This window comes from Schistocerca serialis, chromosome 3, assembly GCF_023864345.2.
Source record: "Schistocerca serialis cubense isolate TAMUIC-IGC-003099 chromosome 3, iqSchSeri2.2, whole genome shotgun sequence".
In the NCBI taxonomy this organism is placed as follows: Eukaryota; Metazoa; Arthropoda; class Insecta; order Orthoptera; family Acrididae; genus Schistocerca; species Schistocerca serialis.
In genome coordinates, this window is record NC_064640.1 from 261,432,878 (window position 1) to 261,454,149 (window position 21,272).

At 42.2% G+C, this 21,272-nt stretch overlaps 1 protein-coding gene across 4 annotated transcripts in view; it reads left to right on the top strand.

Moving 5' to 3' along the window:
* The window catches only part of LOC126471584 (sodium-coupled monocarboxylate transporter 1-like), a 337,815-nt gene that overhangs the window by 175,838 nt on the left and 140,705 nt on the right, over positions 1 to 21,272 (top strand). Inside the window, exon 1 of one of the 4 annotated variants that reach the window (XM_050099820.1) lies at positions 6,016 to 6,098. The exons of the other annotated variants lie outside the window; for them this stretch is intronic. The gene's annotated coding sequence lies outside the window, so the exon portion shown is untranslated. Of the gene's footprint in view, positions 1 to 6,015; positions 6,099 to 21,272 lie in introns of those variants that run through there. 4 annotated transcript variants of the gene reach the window in all.

Genomic DNA, 21,272 nt, shown 5'->3' on the forward strand with positions numbered 1-21,272 from the left:
TTCTTGTGTGTCTATATTAATGAGAATTTAAACTGGAAAAAACACATTTTAGAATTCCTGAAACAACATAGTTCAGCCCCATTTGCACTTAAGAGTCACTGCATACCTTGAGAAGAGACAAATCAGTAAGCTGACCTATTTTGCATATTTTCATTCAAGTCATATGGAATAATATTCTGGGGTAACTCATCGTGAAGAAAGAAAGTCTTCATTGCTCAAAAACGTGCTGTAAGAATAATATGTGGTACTCATTCACATCATCTTATATACATCTTTTTAAAGAATTGGGCTTTCTGACCATTGCTTCACAGTATATTTATTTCTTCATGAAATTTGTTGTAAACAATCCACTGCAGTTCAAAAGGAACAATGGTGCACATAATTACAGATGAAAAATGACATTAATTACTGCACACTAAGGTTATCTTGAGCACAAAAAAGAGGTGTGCAGTGCTGCAACTGAGCTTTTGGGTCACTTACCCGGAGATATGAAATGTGTGACAGACAGCAAAGTAAAATTTGAAAACAAAATGAAAAAAAGTTTCTCCTTGACAACTCCACCCATTTCGTAGAATAATTTCTATTATTGTAATGTGTAGAAGGTGGTAGGTAGGAATTACTAATTCACATCCGTACTTAAAAAAACTTTGTAAATGTTCAGCATGTAGCCATATTTACAAAATAATTTTCAGTGTGAATGTAAATTGACTCGTTCCACATCAGTACGATTTACCGTGCAAAATGATCCTTGGAACATGGAACTAACTAACCGACATTAATTCCCTTGTGTATGGATCCACAGCCACAGTAAACGTTTTGGAAATGAAAGCGTTTTTCATGTTCGGGTGTTTAAAAAGAAGTTTCTTAATTTCATCATTCACTTGTACCCTGTTAGCCGATTTCACGATATGGCTATTATCAAGTGCCTTTCGAAAAATCCAACACAACGAGGAACATCATTGGTACAATAGAAAAATTTAGTAATAATGCACCGTCAAAGAAACAATTTTTTGGTATGTATACGTACAAAAAGAAAAAAAAGAGAAATTTCATCTGCACTTAAAACAACCTTCGAGTAACATGGGTGTTTAAATGAGTTTTGTTTGCACTTGCATATTATTCTGATAATTGTAAAGTTAAGATGGAACTTTTGATTTTTGTAGTGTCGACAATATACAGGGTGAGCATAAAGTCTTTCCCTGATTAGAAAAGTTTATTGCTAGGGAAGTACGTTGCATACAGCTATGTGATTTGTTGCAAATGGTAGTTTAAATCATAAAGTTTTTTATGAATTGCACAAGTTTATGCGATTATTTGCAAATGGTAGCTTAACTAATGAAGTTTAAATGGATACACTTCCACATGCTGATGTTGCACCCTAGTTACATAAATGTCAACCTCGGGTAATGCTTCAACAAGATCGTGCACCGCCACACCACTGGGGATTATTTGTTCTCCAGTTCTTGACCGAAATCTTTCCTGACAGATGGATCGGTAGAGACGGTCCAACATCGTGGATACCACGTTCAGCAGATATAACACCTCTTGGATATTTTGTGGGCTTATGTTAAGGATAAAGGTTCAGATCACTAGTTTATTATGTGCCGACTCTTACAGCACGAACACGAGATGCTGTAGAGACGATGACGGAACAGTTTTGGCAAAGATATAGAGAGAAATTGAATATCGCCTATATTCTCTACGTACAACAACGGAGCAAATGTGGAAGTGTATCCATAAAACACAGCATAAGTTAAGCTACCTTCAAAGAAAGTCTTTATGCTCAGCATTTGTATTTACCCCAAAGACAGTGTAATTTTAAGAGATTCTCTCTCGCAAAACAACAATCCTTCATTATTCGCTCTCAGCCTCGACCTTCCCACTGTAGCGGTGTCTATTCCTAGTATTATGACAAGGGGCATGAAACAGATTTCCAAAATACATATCGTTCTGAAAAATGCTGACAGTTGCCTCATCTAGTGTACGCTCCGATTTCTCAGTTCGCTGCAATTTGCCTATCCGTTATCACTCACATATACAATGAAGCGCAAAAGGAACTGGGTAGGCATGCGTACTCAAATACAGACATGTAAACAGGCAGAATACGGCGCTGCGGTCGGCAACACCTATGTAAAACAACAAGTGTCTGGCACAGTTGTTAAATCGGTTAGTGCTGCTACAATGGCAAATTATCAAGATGTAACTGAGTTTGAACGTGGTGTTATAGTCGGCGCAAGAGCGATGGGCCACAGCATCTCCGAGGTAGCGATCAAGTGCGGATTTTCCCGCACGACCATTTCACGAATGTACCGTGAATATCAAGAATCCGATAAAACATCAAATGTCCGACATCGCTGTGGTCGGAAAAAGATCCTGCAAAAACGGGACCAATGACAACTGAAGAGAAACATTCAACGTGATAGAAGTGCAACCCTTCCGCAAATTGCCGCAGATTTCAATGCTAGACCATCAAAAAGTGTCAGCATGTGAACCATTCAACGATATATCATCGATATGGCCTTTCGGAGTCGAAGGTCCACTCGTGTAACCTTTATGACATCACACTAAGCTTGATGCCTCGTCTGGGCCCGTCAACACCGACATTGGACTGTTCAAAAAATTGCTCAAATAGCTCTAAGCACTATAGGACTTAACATCTGACATCATCAGCCCCTAGACTTAGAACTACTTAAACCTAACTAACCTAAGGAGATCACACACATCCATACTCGATTGAGGATTCGAACCTGCGGTTCCAGACTGAAGCACCTAGAGCTGCTCGGTCACAGCGGCCGGCAATTGGACTGTTGATGACTGAAACATGTTGTCTGGTAGGACAAGTCTCGTTTCAAATTGTATCGAGTGGATGGACGCGTATGGGTATGGAGACAACCTCATGAATCCATGGACCCTGCATGTCAGCAGGGGACTGTTGAAGCTGGTTGAGGCTCTGTAATGGTGTGGGGCGTGTGCAGTTGGAGTGATATGGCTAGATATGACTCTCACAGGTGACACGCACGTAATCATCCTATCTGATCACCTGCATCCATTCATGTCCATTGTGCATTCCGATGGACTTGGGCAATTTCAGTAGGACAATGCGACACCCCAAACGTCCAGAATTGCTACAGAGTGGCTCCTGGAACTCTCTTCTGAGTTAACACTTCCGCTGGCCACCAAACTCTCCAGGCAGGAACATTATTGAGCATATTTGGGATAGCTTGCAACGTGCTGTTCAGAAGAGATCTCCACCCCTTCGTACACTTACAGATTTATGGACAGTCCTACAGGATTCATGGTGTCAGTTCCCTCCAGCACTACTTCAGGCATTAGTCGAGTCCATGCCACGTCGTGCTGCGGCTCTTCTGTGTGCTTGCGGGGGCCTTACACGCTATTCAGCAGGTGTACCAGTTTATTTGGCTCTTCAGTGTATATGTGTTACACTGCATAACGAATGATAGAGAATTTGTCCATAAACAATTTACAAGCTTACCGCATTAATTCCAAACTCATTCGCAACTGCAAAACGGACTAAACGTTGTTGATCACTGTATTACGAGTATTCCCGTTCGTTTATATATTTCTATTGTTCTGTTAACCACCTAAAACTGGTGCTCTGTGCGAGGTGTGATAACATTTAAACATATTACCGGTTCGTATTGTAGTAGATTTCGAATGTCTAAAACACATTAAAACTAAGTATTAAAGATTTCTGTGGCATACTCCAACAATGCACAGAAACGGTGTAATGTGGTAAATGGGGTTAACGTTCTGTGATGTTCTGCAAGGTTTCTACCATACAACACACTTCACTGGGGCACACCGGAAATTATTTCTACACATGTCTATGACTTTGCATCTCATATAACATGCTGCCTCCTCTCGACCAAGAAATCCTCAATCCACCCACAAATTTCGCCTGATATCGCGTACGATAGTACCTTGGTTGATAATGTACTCAGTTAAATTTCTTTCGGAAACCAAGAAGTCCTGGATCCACTTTACAGCCCTGAAAAGCACAAGTTAGGTTTCTCATGAACGATCTTTTCGGGATCCATGCCGGATGACATGGAAGAGGTCACTCTGTTCGCGATACCTCATTACGTTTGAACTTCAAATAAGTTCTCAGATTTTACAGCTGATGGACGTCAAGGATAGAGTTGCCAGGTCCAAAAACAGAAAAACCGGACTCGACGTTATATTTAGAAGGACATTTTGCCCGACAAGCCGGACTACCTATTTTAAATAGAAATAAAGTCAACTGGGTGTTTCCAATTACTTATTAATAATCAGTTACAGTTAGTTTTATGCGAAATCAATCATAAACATTCTTGAATTAGAAAACAATCAGCAGCCTTTTAATTTGGCAGTTATGATAGCAACTTCTTAATAGCTCAGTCTTCTTCCTAAGATAATCTTATGTCAAAATAAGCTAAACTTTCTTCATTAAACAAAATAGATAATTATCTATTTTTCTAGGACGGAAAACGAAATTATATTCTGTAACTTTGGTTACTTCAGTTAGACTTATAAAGAAACAATCTTCAATCTTAAGTTATTCATTCATATTGCTCAGATGTATCCACTTTGTCAGGAAAGTTATTTTTCTTGGAAATTATTTCGCGGAACTTTTGATAGGCTAATTTTAAATTACATAACAGCAACAGCACCATATTCCTCGTTTTCAATTTACTGCATTCGTTTATGAAAGAGAACATCCCTTCGACGTTGACATTATGACCTGTCATTATATAGTAATATTTTGCCAGTTTCGACAATTACGGGTGAAATTCTTCGTCAATCTGAAAATTTAAATAAGCTCTCCATTTTTCACGCAGCAGAAGTTTTTTAGAGGCGGAGTCGGCTTTGTTTTTACATGACTATCATGAAATTTTGCCTCTTATCAAAGAATTTACTGTCACCCGAACTTATCGTTTTTTCTTGACTAAATATCTCTCGTTTCTGCTATGTGTTCCCAGGTTGGAAGATCTGCTAATGTCATCTTCTGGAAAGCGCTTTAATTGTGTGTTAAATTCGCATGTCTAGGATTTTAAGTAGTCTTTGACAGTTACTTACTAATTATTCATGTTTACTCTACATTCTTCCACCTGTCTTTGATGTGTATTTTATATGTTGTGCGCTCTCTACTTCTTCTACAAACAGCCTAACAAAAGCCTGACAGATCTGACTCGTATGTATTTGGCTGGATAAGACCTAAAGTTCCGGACACCTGGCAATCTTAGTCAAGGATATAGGACGGTAGCTTTGTTATCACTTATTACCCTTCCTATAGACACGTGTGATCAGTGTTTCTTTCTTAACAATGGACACACTTTTTATTCGACGAATTTGTGGTATGTTATGGTTAAAAGAGGGGCTAACTCAGCCGGAAACTCTAAACAGAATCTGACAGGGATTTCATCTTGCACATAAGCTTTGTTCAGTTTTAGAGATTTCAGTTGTTTCTCAGTCCCATTGAAGCTAATATCTATTTGACCCATATTTGCAGTGGTGTGAGGATTAAATTGAAGTGATAAAGTAAAGTAAAGTCGTATAGAATTTTGACTGAGGGACCCTAGAGTTGTACGTACAGGCGCTTAATGGGAAGGGGCTTCTTCCACTGTGCACATTGGCCCCTTTCCCAGTGGATATATTAAAGTTGCGTCTTTTGTGTATTTCTAGAGTGCAAGTGAGTGTAACTGATGCATGTACAATGTGGTGTTGTTTTTGTGTTATACGATAATGATGATGAGAGAAGGGAGAGGATGAAACCTAGCACCAGTGCATAGCCTGCTATTCTCGAATAGCACCAAGGGGACCGACGAACTTAATCCCACCACCCGACGATCGGATCACCGTCAACAGTATCACATGCCCTTACTTCATGAGACACTTCGGCTAGATTTGGAATTTACTCCAGGACGTTAGTGCAAAGTCTGGTGATCAGGAACTTCATCCACTACCTCTCCTCCTGTTACCGGCCAAATACAGGCAGTGAGTTTTATCCTCCACCAGGATTCGAACCGGCTTTACATCCGAGACGAGCCCCATTGCATCGGTGTGCGTTAGTGACCTCGGCTACGGAGGCGGGTATTAAGGTAATACTCTTGGATTTTCTTATGTAAAGAATCATTTGGAAACGGAGTTCATGACTGCTGCTTCTGACTGCTACACCTCAGACATTCTCATAATAACATTAACTGACTTACATCTCAACAATTGATACACTTTCCTCTCTTTGAAATGCAAAAAATACTGTTCAGCATAATCCAAAACGTGCGCTATTTTGAAAAGTATGCAGTGCGTACCGAGAATTTCTCTGAACGGTAACTCTTCTCTAGAGTGGGACTATTGTTGTCCTTAATTTCAGTTCCCACTCATATTAATTTCTGAATCATTCGAGTTTTCATCTGTGTTAACACGTATACAGTAACGTCTCTGCGTTATGAGGAAGCGACGCCATCCAAGGACCACGGAGACCAGTACAGAGGCTCACGTCATTTCCTGAGTCTGTAAACACAATCGGTGAGAAAGTCGTTTATTACACACTAAGGTCGACAATGAAGGAGAAGTGCAGATGCATAAAGCGCAGAAGGCTTCCTCTACTCTCTCTCTCTCTCTCTCTCTCACACACACACACACACACACACGCGCGCAAACAATGTCAATACATTTGAATTCGCAATTTCAAAACCGTGACTAAATTATACGAGTACTTCAAATTATTTCTGTTCTCATGTCGTCGAATTCTTCTTTGGTCTCGTGCACATCAGACAGTCTCGTAATAACATAAAATGACTTACATCTCAGTAAGTGTTACACTTTTCGCTCTTTGAAGGGCAAAACATACTGTCCAGCATCATCCAATAAGTTCTCTATTTTTAGAAGTATACAGTGGGTACTGTGAATTTCTCTGGAGTGTAACTCTTATACACTTCTGGTAGATCAGTGTCTACGCCAAGAACAACAGATAGTAGTATGGGTTCAAATGGTTCTGAGCACTATGGGACTTAACATCTGAGGTCATCAGTCCCTTAGAACTTAGAACTACTTAAACCTAACTAACCTAAGGACATCACACAACACCCAGTCATCACGAGGCAGAGAAAATCCCTGACCCCGCCGGGAATCGAACCCGGGAATCCGGGCGCGGGAAGCGAGAACGCTACCGCACGACCACGAGCTGCGGACAGATAGTAGTTACGTGCATTCCGTGTAAAGCTGCGGTCCCTTTCGTAATGTCTGAATTTGCTGGTTACGCAGTCAGAGAAAGTTAAGATTATGAGACTTTCATTTCATTAGGGTCGTCTTCGTCCGTGAAATACAGAAGGCTTACTTGTGTAAATTTGACGTAGTAGTCTCTGAACTCACATCTTTCCTATATTGCTAAATCATCGAAAAACAGGAAAGGTAGAGTCTTTCCCATACTTGTGTCTGTGACGACTACTGCTTCTTCTATTCTGTCATCTGTACCTACTATTAGATGAAAAGCTCGTAAACCATCTTCGTAAAAATTAGAAGACTCCAACGTGTGTAACACACGCGCCTTGGTAATCAAATTACTGAAAGAGCATAACATGGTTCTTTCTCGTCAGATATTCTATATGCTTTACATTTGCTTCTTTATTTTTTCTGCGTTCATTTTTTTCATTTCAAAAGCGCTTTCAAACTTGTTAGGCAAGTACTGTTTTGCCTCCTTATAATCTCTGATTAACTTAGTGTGTTCATTTCCATGTGTTTTGCATTCTTGTGACCATTTCTTAAAACTTTTCTTGTGAAGCTTCTTCACAAATCAGTGGTTAGTTACTGAAGGATATATATGTCAGTACTACAGGTTCAGCAGGCCGGTGTGACCGAGCGGTTCTAGGCGCTACAGTCTGGAGCCGCGCGACCGCTACGGTCGCAGGTTCGAATTCTGCCTAGGGCATGGATGTGTGTGATGTCCTTAGGTTAGTTAGGTTTAAGTCGTTCTAAGTTCTAGAGGACTGATGACCCCAGCATTTAAGTCCCATAGTGCTCAGAGCCATTTGAACCATTTGAACCACAGGTTCCATTCGACTTCATCAGGATAATGGGAGAATATTTACTTCGTAAGGAGCCAACCTACGACTGTGCTCTGGCGACCTCGCCTACATATAACAGAATGACTATCCTTAATTGTTGCTGCTTCGATATTGACAGAGTAACAGCTAAAAACATAGCAAAGCTGAAATAACGTACGCCAAAAATTAACGATCCCATAAATGGTGCTATTTCAGGCGAAGCTCATGTCCCACATTCCTTTACAGGGAAAGCCCTGTCAAAAGCGGACACGCTGTTATTTCAGTCACCATAATGATATGTTCTATTTTAATTACATATGCTGTAGTGCACGCACGTAGGATAATAGACAACTATGCCAAAAATAAATAACGCTGAGAAAACAAGAAAGATACGCAGATGAGCCAAAACATTATCACAACCGCCCAACGCGACCGTTGAATGCCGCCTGATGGAGTTGTGGGCACGAGAGGCGGTAACAAAAGTACACCACTGGCCATTAAAATTGCTACACCAAGAAGAAATGCAGATGATAAACGGGTATTCATTGGATAAATATATTATACTAGAACGCAATTTAGGTGCATGTTTCCTGATAAATCAGTACCCAGAACAACCACCCGTGGCCGTGATAACGGCCTTGATACGCCTGGGCATTGAGTCAAACAGAGCTTGGATGGCGTGTACAGGTACAGCTGCCCAAGCAGCTTCAACAAGATACCACAGTTCATCAAGAGTAGTGACTGGCGTATTGTGACGAGCCAGTTGCTCGGCCACCATTGACCAGACGTTTTCAGTTGGTGAGAGATCTGGATAATGTGCTGACCAGGGCAGCAGCCGAGCATTTTCTGTATCCAGAAAGGCCCGTACAGGACATGCAACATGCGGTCGTGCATTATCCTACTGAGATGTAGGATTTCGCAGGGATCGAATGAAGGGTAGATCCACCGGTTGTAACACATCTGAAATGTAACGTCCACTGTTCAAAGTGCCGTCAATGCGAACAAGAGGTGACCGGGACTTGTAACCAATGGCACCCCATACCATCACCCTGGGTGATACGCCAGTATGGCGATGACGAATACACGCTTCCAATGTGCGTTCACCGCGATGTCGCCAAACACGGATGCGACCATCATGATGCTGTAAATAGAACCTGGATTCATCCGAAAAAATGACGTTTTGCCATTCATGCACCCAGGTTCGTCATTGAGTACACCATCGCAGGCGCTCCTGTCCGTGTTGCAGCGTCAAGGATAACCGCAGCCGTGGTCTCCGAGCTGATAGTGCATGCTGCTGCAAACGTCGTCGAACTGTTCGTGCAGATGGTTGTTGTCTTGCAAACGTCCACATCTATTGACTCAGGGATCGAGACGTGGCTGCACGATCCGATACAGCCACGCGGATAAGATGCCTGTCATCTCGACTGCTAGTGATACGAGGCCGTTGGGATCCAGCACGACGTTCCGTAATACCCTCCTGAACCCACCGATTCCATATTCTGCTAACAGTAATTGGATCTCGACCAACGCGAGAAGCAATGTCGCGATACGTTAACCGCAATCGCGATAGGCTACAATCTGACCTTTATCAAAGTCGGAAACGTGATGGTACGCATTCCTCTTCCTTACACGAGGCTTCACAACAACGTTTCACCAGGCAACGCCGTTCAACTGCTGTTTGTGGATGAGAAATCGGCTGGAAACTTTCCTCATGTCAGCACGTTGTAGGTGTCGCCACTGGTGCCATCCTTATGTGAACGCTCTGAAAAGCTAATCATTTGCATATCACAGCATCTTCTTCCTGTCGGTTAAATTTCGCGTCTGTAGCACATCTTCGTGGTGTAGCAATTTTAATGGCCAGTAGTGTATATTAGCGGAGCAGACACGGACAGCTTCAAAACGGAACTTGTAGCATAATTGCGGGAAAGGTAGTGAGCTGTCTGCAGGTGCTGAACTGTACCGTCTGACAGCAGGATTGGAACTGAGTGAGTGGCCGTGCCGCGTAGTGTCTTCTGCCTGTCGGTGGAAGGACTTCCATCTCCGCCAGTACAGACATTCCGATCTGCACCTAAAACCTCACTGCAGTACGCAGAAACAGTTTCAAATTCGCTGTTGACTTCGTTACGTAGGAGCGGCTACTCACATTATCAATAAAAATTCAAATCAAAATTCAAAATTTCTGCTATAAATAAGAGCCAGGGGGAGGATAACGTGATCGTCATAAATTCAGTTGCTCATAATTTACCGAGAAAAATTTCTATGCCTTATGAACGGGTAAAATTTGTTATAAGATCTTAATGGAGAAGTTTCCGATGTCTAGGTCATTAAAGATCGAGCACAAGATCGATGACAAGAAAATCGATTGCGTCCTTTTCAAAGGAATCGAACTGGGGAAATCAAGGGAACATGAATCTGGATGGTCGGACGGGGACTTGAACCCCACCGTTACGAACGCGCGTCAAGAACTTTAATTCCTAGGCCACGTCCCTCGGTTGCCTCTTTTCTTCAATCGAAGCAATCATCGTTTGACAGACACAAAAATGTAACTCGGTGCTTTTAATTTTTATAAGTAGCAGGATAAGACAAATTTTATATCAAAACGCTTAGCAGCAATACTATAAGGAAATAATTTTAGTTGCACGTTTTGAACATAATTCTGTAGAAATGAATTGCTCTAAAATACGAGGTTCATTTAAATGAAACCTGATCAGTGCGTCTGCCTTTGCCTTACACTTAAGGTGGCACCACGTAACTGCGGGTATGGTGGCGCCAACTTTTGGTAGAGTGACGGACGCGTGCGCACCGTTTGATGTTGCATAGCGCCAGTGTGGTTTCACGCCGAAGAGAGGGTGGTCACACAAGTTATCGTCCACTACCGAACATGCAGGCAAGTAAGGAGGAACAACGAGAATTGATTCGATTTTTGGCGGCGGAGGGAGTTGGAGGACGTGAAATATATCGACGGATGAAGGCTGTGTACGGTGAGTACAGTCTGAGTCGTTCAAGTGTTGTGGAAAGGCGCAAACGATTCCTTGAAGGGTGCAAGTTACTGGAAGACGATGCTTGTCCTGGGCAGGCTCATCGTGTCATCACACCGGAAATGGTTGCGGAAGTGAATGATTTAGTCTTGGACAAACGCAAAATCACCGTGGGCGAGATCCATAGGTTACTGGGTATTAGCGTGGGCACCGCCCACACCATAATGCACCAACACTTGAACTTTCGAAAAATCTGTGCTCAGTGGGTTCCCCACCAACTGACCGCCGAACAGAGTAATACTCGAATGGCGTTGTCATTGAGTCATCTGCAACGTTATCATTATTTTTTATTTATTTACTGTTCCGTGGGACCAAATTAAGGAGAAGTCTCCATGGTCATGGAACGAGTCAATACATAAAATTATAACACGATATTAGAAACAGATAAAATGAAATATAAAAAAAACATATTCAGGTGACAAGTCGTAAATTTAAATAAAGAAAATCAACAATGTAACACTGGAATTTACTTAATTTTTTAGCTCTTCCAGGAGCTCCTCGACAGAATAGGAGTGAGCCATGAGGAAACTCTTCAGTTTCGACTTAAAGGGGTTTGGGCTACTGCTAAGATTTTTGAGTTCTTGTGGTAGCTTATTGAAAATGGATGCAGCAGAATACTGCACTCCTTTCTGCACAAGAGTCAAGGAAGTGCATTCCACATACAGATTTGATTTCTGCCTAGTATTAACTGAGTGAAAGCTGCTAACTCTTGGGAATAGGCTAATATTGCTAACAATAAACGACATTAAAGAAAATATATACTGTGAGGGCAATGTCAGAATTCCCAGACTATTGAATATGGGTCGACATATAGCTCGAACAGCCCGTTTTTGAGCCAAAAATATCCTTTTTGAATCAGAACAATTACCCCAAAAGATAATACCATACGACATAAGCGTATGAAAATATGCGAAGTAGACTACTTTTCGTGTTGAAGTGTCACTTATTTCAGATACTGTTCTAATGGTAAATAAAGCAGCATTTAGTTTCTGAACAAGATTCTGGACATGGGCTTTCCACAACAGCTTACCATCTATCCGAACGCCTAGAAGCTTGAACTGTTCCGTCTCGCTTATAATATGCCCATTCTGTTTGATCAAAATATCGGTTCTTGTTGAATTGTGAGTTAGAAACTGTAAAAACTGAGTATTACTGTGATTTAGCATCAAATGATTGTCCACAAGCCACGAACTTATTCCATGAACTACATTATTTGATACTGTTTCAATATTACACACAAGATCCTTCACTATCAAGCTGGTGTCATCAGCAAACAGAAATATTTTAGAATCACCTGTAATACTAGAAGGCATATCATTTATATAAATAAGAAACAGCAGTGGCCCCAGCACTGACCCTTGGGGAACGCCCCACTTAACAGTGCCCCATTGGGACTGAACATCACTACCACTCTCAATATTGCGGAGAATTACCTTCTGCTTTCTATTCTTAAAGTAAGAGGTGGACCAATTGTACGCTACTCCCCTTACACGATAACGGCCCAACTTCTGCAGTAATATTTTGTGGTCAACACAGTCAAAAGCCTTCGTTAAATCAAAGAAAACACCTAGCGTTCGCAACCTTTTATTTAATCCGTCCAAAACCTCACAGAGAAAAGAGAATATACCATTTTCAGTTGTTAAACCAGTTCTAAAACCAAACCCAAACTTTTGACAGCAAATTATGTGAATTTAAATGCTCCAGTAACCTTGTATATGCAACCTTCTCGATAACTTTAGCAAATACCGATGGCATAGAAATAGGTCTATAATTGTCAACATTATCCCTGTCTCCCTTTTTATAAAGTGGCTTCACTACGGAGTACTTTAATCGGTCAGGAAACTGGCCACTCCTAAAGGAAAAGTTACAGAAATGGCTAAATACTGGGCTAACATACATAGAACAATACTTCAGTATTCTGCCAGATACCCCATCATATCCATGAAAGTTCTTGGTCTTTAGTGATTTGATTATTAACTCAATCTGCCTCTTGTCAATATCATGGAGGAGCATTTCAGGTAACAGTCTCGGAACACTTTTTTCTAAGAGCGAGATATGATTCCTGGTTGGGACTAGGTTTCTATTTAGTTCACCTGCTATATTCAGAAAGTGATTATTAAATACTGTACATATATGCGACTTATCAGTAACACGGACATTCCCACTACGCACTGATTCTATATCCTCGACCTGTCTCTGCAGACCAGCCGCTTCCTTTACGACTGACCATATGGTTTTAATTTTATCCTGAGACTTAGCTATTCTATCTGCATACCACATACTTTTTGCCTTCCTAGTAACATTTTTAAGCACCTTACAATACTGTCTGTAATGGGCTGCTGCATTTAGATTTTGACTGTTTCTAACGTTTTGATATGATTGACACTTTGTTCTACAAGGTATTCTTATCCCTCTAGTCAGCCACCCAGGCTGCCTGTTTGTGCTAGTACCCTGTTTAGAACCTTGTAACAGAAAGCAACTTTCAAAGAGCACGAGAAAAGTCTTGAGAAAAGCATTATATTTATCATCTACTGTATCAGCGCTATAAACATCTTGCCACTCTTGTTCCTTGATAAGGTTTACAAAGGTCTCTACAGCAACTGGATTAGCTTTCCTAAAAAGTTGATAACTATATTTGACATGTGTTGCAGCATAAAAATCTTTTAGAGTTAAAATGTGTGCATCATGATCTGAAAGGCCATTCACCTTTTTGCTAACAGAATGCCCTTCTAGTAATGAGGAATGAACAAAAATGTTGTCTATGGTTGTTCTACTGTTCCCTTGCACTCTCGTTGGAAAGAATACGGTTTGCATAAGATTATATGAATTAAGGAGGTCTACCAGCATCCATTTCCTTGCACAATCACTTATACAATTAATATTGAAGTCACCACATATAACTAACTTTTTGTATTTCCTATAAAGTGAACCAAGAAACTCCTCTAGCTTCAGAAAAAATGTTGTGAAATCGGAGTCTGGGGATCTATAAATAACAACAATTAGAAGTTAAGCTCCGTTAAATTTAACCACACCTGCACAACATTCAAACACCTTTTCAGAGTAGTACTTTGAAACATCAATTGACTCAAATGGGATGCCGTTTTTCACATACATGGCTACTCCCCCACACCGCAAAGAGCTCCTCGAAAAGCTGCCAGCCAACCTGTATCCTGGTAAAGGAAGCCTCTGAATTATCTCCTTATTTAAAAAGTGTTCAGATACACCAATAATTTCAGAGTCAACATGAGAAGGAGTACGGCTTTCTGTCGCGATTGTCACAGGTGACGAAACATGGTGTCATCATTTTGAACCGGAAAGCAAGCGTCAGAGCGAGCAGTGGGAACATGCAACTTCACCACCTCCAAAGAAATCAAAGGCCGTGCACACCATTTCTGGTAAGGTCTTGATGTCCTTTTTTGACCACAAGGGCCCACTGCTTGTCGAGTTCCTGGAACGGGAACCACCATCAATGCCCAGCTTTATCAAGCCACTCCACAGAACCTTAGACGAGCCATCAAGTCGAAACGCCGAGGCATGTTGTCCAATGGCGTTATCCTCCTGCATGATAATGGCCGCCCGCACACGGCCAATGATGTGAGGACAACATTACAGCCGTTTCGGTGAGAAACGCTGGAACATCCACCGTACACTCCTGACCTCTCACCGAGTGACTTTCATATGTTTTGACCTCTAAAACAAGCTATTCGCGTACATCGATTCGCAACGGCCGACGAAGTGTGTGACTGGGTCCAGGCCTGGATCCGACTGCAGCCTACTAGCTTCTTCAGGGATGGAATCGACCGGCTAGTGTCGCAATGGGATAAATGTGCCAACAGTTTTGACGACTATTTTTGAGTATGTGTACTGTGTATAACTACATTTTTCAGTTAATAAAATCGTTACCATTACTTTACACTAGTGACTGGGTTTCATTTGAATGCCCCTTATAGCCTACGTCTTGTATCTGATAATAATCTTAACTGTTAAGGTCTCTGTAAATGATCAAACCTGTTCGTCAGATTTGATCTTTGTTATCAGTGGATTTATCATACAAGCGCACAGATGTACCAGCCAAGTTTGTCAAACTTAACTTCATCTTTGAAACAGCTGTCACGCTGTGCGTAATGTGTCGTGAACTGTTTTGACACTATGCAGAATGACCACCAACGCAAGCAAAGAGCTTCCTGCCGTTACTCGAACGGTTGAAATTGAGAGATACGAGGGGCATTAAATAAGAAATGCAACACATTTTTATCTGAAAGCTGGTTGGCTTTATTCAGTATCCCAATAGTCCATATCATTCCCCACTCTTTTGGCTACAAAACTTTAGTTTTCAACATGATCTCCGTTCAATGCGACGGCCTCACGCCACCTTACTGGGAGGGCCTGTTTGCCCACATGGTAACACTGGACTCGCATTCGGGAGGACGACGGTTCAATCCCGCGTCCGGCCATCCTGATTTCGGTGTTTCGTGATTTTCCTAAATCGCTCCAGGCAAATGCCGGGATGGTTCCTTTCAAAGGGCAAGGCCGACTTCCTTCCCCGTCCATCCCTAATCCGATGAGACCGATGACCTCGCTGTCTGGTCTCCTCCCCCAAAACAACCCAACCCAACCCAACCCACATGGTACCACTCCACTGGTCGGCGTCGCAGCCAAGGTCTTGCTGCATAATAACCTCCCCATCATCCACGTACTGCTTCCGGTGGAGTGCCTCCTTCATTGGGCCAAACAGATGGAAGTCGAAAGGTGATAGATCTGTGTGGACGAGAAGAAAGAGTTCAATGAAGTTTTGTGAGCTTCTCTAGGGTACTCAGACTTGCATGAGGCCTTCCGTTGTCATGGAGAAGGAGACGTTCGTTTGCGTTTTTGTGGTGACGATCACCTCAAATGAGAGTATCCGCGCGTTCCAGCACTGCAGAAGTCACAACTGTGTGCGGCCGACCGGACATGTTTGCGCGTCCTTCTTGCGGTGATGACGGACGCCTCGCCCAACGACTCATCGTGCTTTTGATCACTGCCAGGTCTCCATAGATATTCTGCAAGCGCCTATAAATGTCTGCGATGCTCTGGTTTTCCGCCAAAAGAAACAGTGGCAGTTCTCTTGTTGGAACGCACCTCCGCAACAGGCACAATTTTGAAAGTTGCTTATAGCGTCGCCACCTATCGTAACTTCACGAAACTGTGAGGGCTGAAGTAGGAATATTCCACAATGTCCTACGACAAATTCAGCGTTTTTTCAACCTAAATTGTTACTTAGAGAACGCCCCCCGTACATACGGCGTGATGCAGCTCCCCCTACTGCCGTCGTTTAATGCATCCCGCAACGTTATAGCTGTCCTTCACATACCACTCTCAAGATTTTCATATTCTCTCGCTCGCTATGCGCGAATTGTTAGTCCCACAGGAGCGTTTGAAGGTAAATTTTGTATATTTTTCTTGAATAACTCTAAAGTTATTACCTCTAGCGAAAACGTATCCCAGTACAAAATTTAACTACATGAATTTTCCTACAAAAAGGTCCTGCTCATTTTTTCTGTGTCACTAGCAGTTTGCACGTAGCAAGCAAGGGAATGTGAAAATTTCGCGTGTGGTTTACGTAGGCCAGCTATAATATTTTGGGTTGCACAAAGCGACAGTGGTAGGGGCAGCTGAATCACATTGTATAACCATGAAAATTAACTAAAGGAAATATTACATTCAGAAGTTCAGAACTTAACATTCCCCGTATGGGCACTGAAACTTTTAATAATGCGGTACAATAACTTCGTACTCACATTGAAGAAGAAGGTACAGTTATGTGAAAATCTATTCCAATTTCTCAGCCATTATCTATAACTTCTGAGATATCTGCAAACTGGCGCATATTTCGAAGATTAAAACGTATATCTTGCATTGCACCTCAACACTGAGTGACGTCACTGTGAAAACACGTGAAGCAGTAAATGAAGTAATAAAAGAAAATATTGTTTCGTTGCACTCCCGCCTGTACGTCGTCCGTAGAATACCGATTTTTTCCATTGCATCTTCCTGTGTAATATTGGGATGGGTAAGACGCAACATTTTGGTAACTGCCAGTTGTAATATTTTTGGCTTTACAGCCATCATATTCAGGTACAAGAAGCTCTTATAAGAGCAGTTGAGAAGGCAGCAGTGGGAAACTGACGTAATGTGGTGTGAGGTACCGATGACATATGGTGTACTCGGTACGGGTGGTCCTTCTCAGCGACTGGCTGTTGCATTCGAAAGTTGCACGTCGAAATTATAATCTTTTGTTATTATTACGCGGTCTAACGCACAGCTTTCCGGGCGGGAAGAAGCGCCTGGTCCGGTGAACCGGCCAGTCTGTGGATGGTTTTTAGGCGGTTTTCCATCTGCCTCGGCGAATGCGGGCTGGTTCCCCTTATTCCGCCTCAGGTGGACTATGTCGGCGTTTGCTGCGCAAACAAGTTCTCCACGTACGCGTACACCATCATTTCTCTACCACGCAAACATAGGGGCTACACTCGTCTGGTGTGAGACGTTCCCTGGGGGGTCCACCGGGGGCCGAACCGCACAATAACACTGGGTTCGGTGTGGGGCGGCAGAGGGGTGAAGTTGACTGCGGTAGTCGTCGTGGGGTTGTGGACCACTGCGGCTGCGGCGGGGACGGAGCCTCTCCGTCGTTTCTAGGTCCCCGATTAACATACAATACAATACAATATTAGCAAAATTAAATACCTTATTTACTTGCATTTCAAATTAAAGCATCTCTCAATAGCGTGCTATTGTTCCATTATTTCACAAGTATTAATAACTAGCAGAATAATAAACAACTGATAAATAAAAAGGCAGGCATCATAGCTGGTTCGGCAGTCTCGGAGGACGGAGATGTTGTCTGCCGGGGTCGGCATCGGGTTAAGACTTTATTAGCAATGTATGGTTACATGGACATGCAGCTGATAACAGTGTGATAGTAATTACGGAAATCCGTAGTTCATTGTTTTGTCGAAGAATGGATATTATTTGTGACTGTAAAGTGAAATGTAATTGTGCAGTTTCTCGTGTTCTGCCAATAAAAAGCGAGTGCGATCCCACATAAACAAACGAATTGGAAATTTAATTATTCACATAATATCAGTTCTTCGCTGAAAGCTTCTTACAGCTTCAAGATGACGGTTTCACGATCTGTGTGCTGTTTTCTGCGCAGGGGAGAACAACTATAGAAGACTGTAGGTTGATAAGTGTTTATTAGAACTCATGCATTTCACGCAGGGCGGTGGAAGCAAATCGGCACCTAGCGTGTACTGCAGTCTTCGTACAAATGAGATCAGTGACACGTCATCTGTGGTAACACAGAGAAGGTACGAAGGAGAAGGGGTTTATTACGCATATATAAATATCCCCTCTCTCATCTTCTCTCTTTTTCAACTTGCCGTACAGTGATCTTTTGTTTTTATCCATAAACTCTTTTGATCTCTTTTGATCCACAGCTGTGGAAACATGCGATATAAAGAGAAAAAATATTTCTCGCTAAAAATGCGTGACGAAACATCAACAGGTCCGACATCCTCGAACTCTGTCAATCAATTGGATACTGTTTGACAAACGCCTACGTAAATGCTCAAAGTTGGCCGTTAACCAAAATTTCTCTCAAACGCGTGAAACACAGTCAATTCTTGACAAAAACGTTGAACAGAGCAACGCGCTGTCAAATAATCTGAATACACTTGGAGCCTGATAAATTGTTTGATCGTCAACGGGTGTCGTAAGATGAGGAAGTCCTGAAATAGATTTAAAAAGTGTCGTAGGGAAAGCAAATCTAAGCCTATTTCGAGAGCAGACCACTCTATGAAATGTTTGGGAAAACACTGATATCGTTTATCATGTTGTACGAGACAGCAAATTTCTCACTTTTCAAAAGTGAACCTTTGTCCGGAACGCATAGTCTCTGGGCTGGGAGGCATCGAAGGTTGAGAACGGTGGCTTCTGATCTCTTGGGATTGCGTTCGGTATCCTAATCTTATGCAACTCATTAGCCACCACTGTAATAGAGACGCACGAATACTCCTACCGACACTTGAACAGGACAGTAAACTGAACTCACGCCCGTTTATGCGCTATTTAGTAGTCGCAGCCCGTGCGTCGATATTACACTGATGGCAAATCGGTCACGTAACTGATAAGATACCAAACACATTATTCAAGGAGCTTTGACGTCTCAAACCGCCGAAATTAAGCACAAGCAAACAGGGATCAGCCTTCTCCGTAACCGAGGTCCCTAACGCACGTTTCTGCAGTGGCGTTTGACTAGGAGGTATGCCGATTCGAACCCTGGTGGTGGAAAACTTTCAGTGTCAATATTTTACCGGCATGGGGAGCGTCAGTGGTGGCATCAGGTTCCTGATCACCAGTCTTTTGTGCCGATGCCCTGGATTAGATTCCAAACTTTTCAGCAGTGTCTCATGAAGTGAGTGTATGTGACACTCTTGATGGTGATACGTCCGTCGGATAGGGACGTTACGCTTAGCGGCACCCGTGGTTCTATTCGAGAGGAGTGGGCTGTGTGCCGGCATCTGGTTTCACCCTCCCTTCCCTTCAGAAACCCAACGCTACATTGTACAAGTACGCATAACAGTCATCTACACGGCACGGAAACGCAGTTCACACTTCATAACAGGTCGGAGTAAGCCAATGGCAAACCGCTTCCACCGGGACTTGACCAAGTACGGTTACACAAAATTTCAGTATCTGCAGCCCTACGCTCATTTCCTGAATACAGGACTACCTTAGCTTCAACAGAGATACCGTCTTGAAAAATCAGCAGCTTGCAGTTCTGTCAAAATATAATGTGTTGTCTGTGTCTTTCTGGCATACTTGTGGAGAACACTGCCCAGATGCCTGAATAATGGAAAACCTTCACCTCTTTTGGAAAAACCGTATCAAGCTTGTAGTTTTTGCCTAAGAACATTTAATGTATTACCAGACTGTAAACTCAAAATATGGATACATCTTCTGATGTTATTGGTAATTGTCTTTAAATAATTAAAATGTAAGTAATTTAGATTGAAACATCCCTTGAAAAATTATGAATGACAGAGCTGGAAAAACTCTTTCGTTATTTGATTTTCAAACGGCTGAGCAAAACTGATCGTACTCAGACATTTCTCTCTTTACTTCTTCTGATCACCACTAAACTGACACAGAATATTTTTAGCGCAACGCAATCTGACTTTCAATAATCCCTACAAAAGAATGGCCCTGACTAACAATAACCTATACCTTTCGTGAATCACTTACCTCACAAAAATCTTCGTTACTCGAACTACTGCAATACAGCGAGCGCTAATACTGCCAGCTAAATAAAAGATTCTAACTACTGAAGGCACTAACTACTGATAGGCATAGTTAGCAAATGAAAGATTTTGATAGAGAACAAACAATGAATTTACCTAAATAGCGTTCAAAAGTCATATACAGGGTGTTACAAAAAGGTACGGCCAAACTTTCAGGAAACATTCTTCACAAACAAACAAAGAAAAGATGTTATGCGGACATGTGTCCGGAAACGCTTACTTTCCATGTTAGAGCTCATTTTATTACTTCTCTTCAAATCACATTAATCATGGAATGGAAACACACAGCAACAGAACGTACCAGCGTGACTTCAAACACTTTGTTTCAGGAAATGTTCAAAATGTCCTCCGTTAGCGAGGATACATGCATCCACCCTCCGTCGCATGGAATCCCTGATGCGCTGATGCAGCCCTGGAGAATGGCGTATTGTATCACAGCCGTCCACAATACGAGCACGAAGAGTCTCTACATTGGTACCGGGGTTGCGTAGACAAGAGCTTTCAAACGCCCCCATAAATGAAAGTCAAGAGGGTTGAGGTCAGGAGATCGTGGAGGCCATGGAATTGGTCCGCCTCTACCAATCCATCGGTCACCGAATCTGTTGTTGAGAAGCGTACGAACACTTCGACTGAAATGTGCAGGAACTCCATCGTGCATGAACCACATGTTGTGTCGTACTTGTATGGCACATTTTCTAGCAGCACAGGTAGAGTATGCCGTATGAAATCATGATAACGTGCTCCATTGAGCGTAGGTGGAAGAACAAACTAAAATGAGCTCTAACATGTAAATTAAGCGTTTCCGGACACATGTCCACATAACATCTTTTCTTTATTTGTGTGTGAGGAATGTTTCC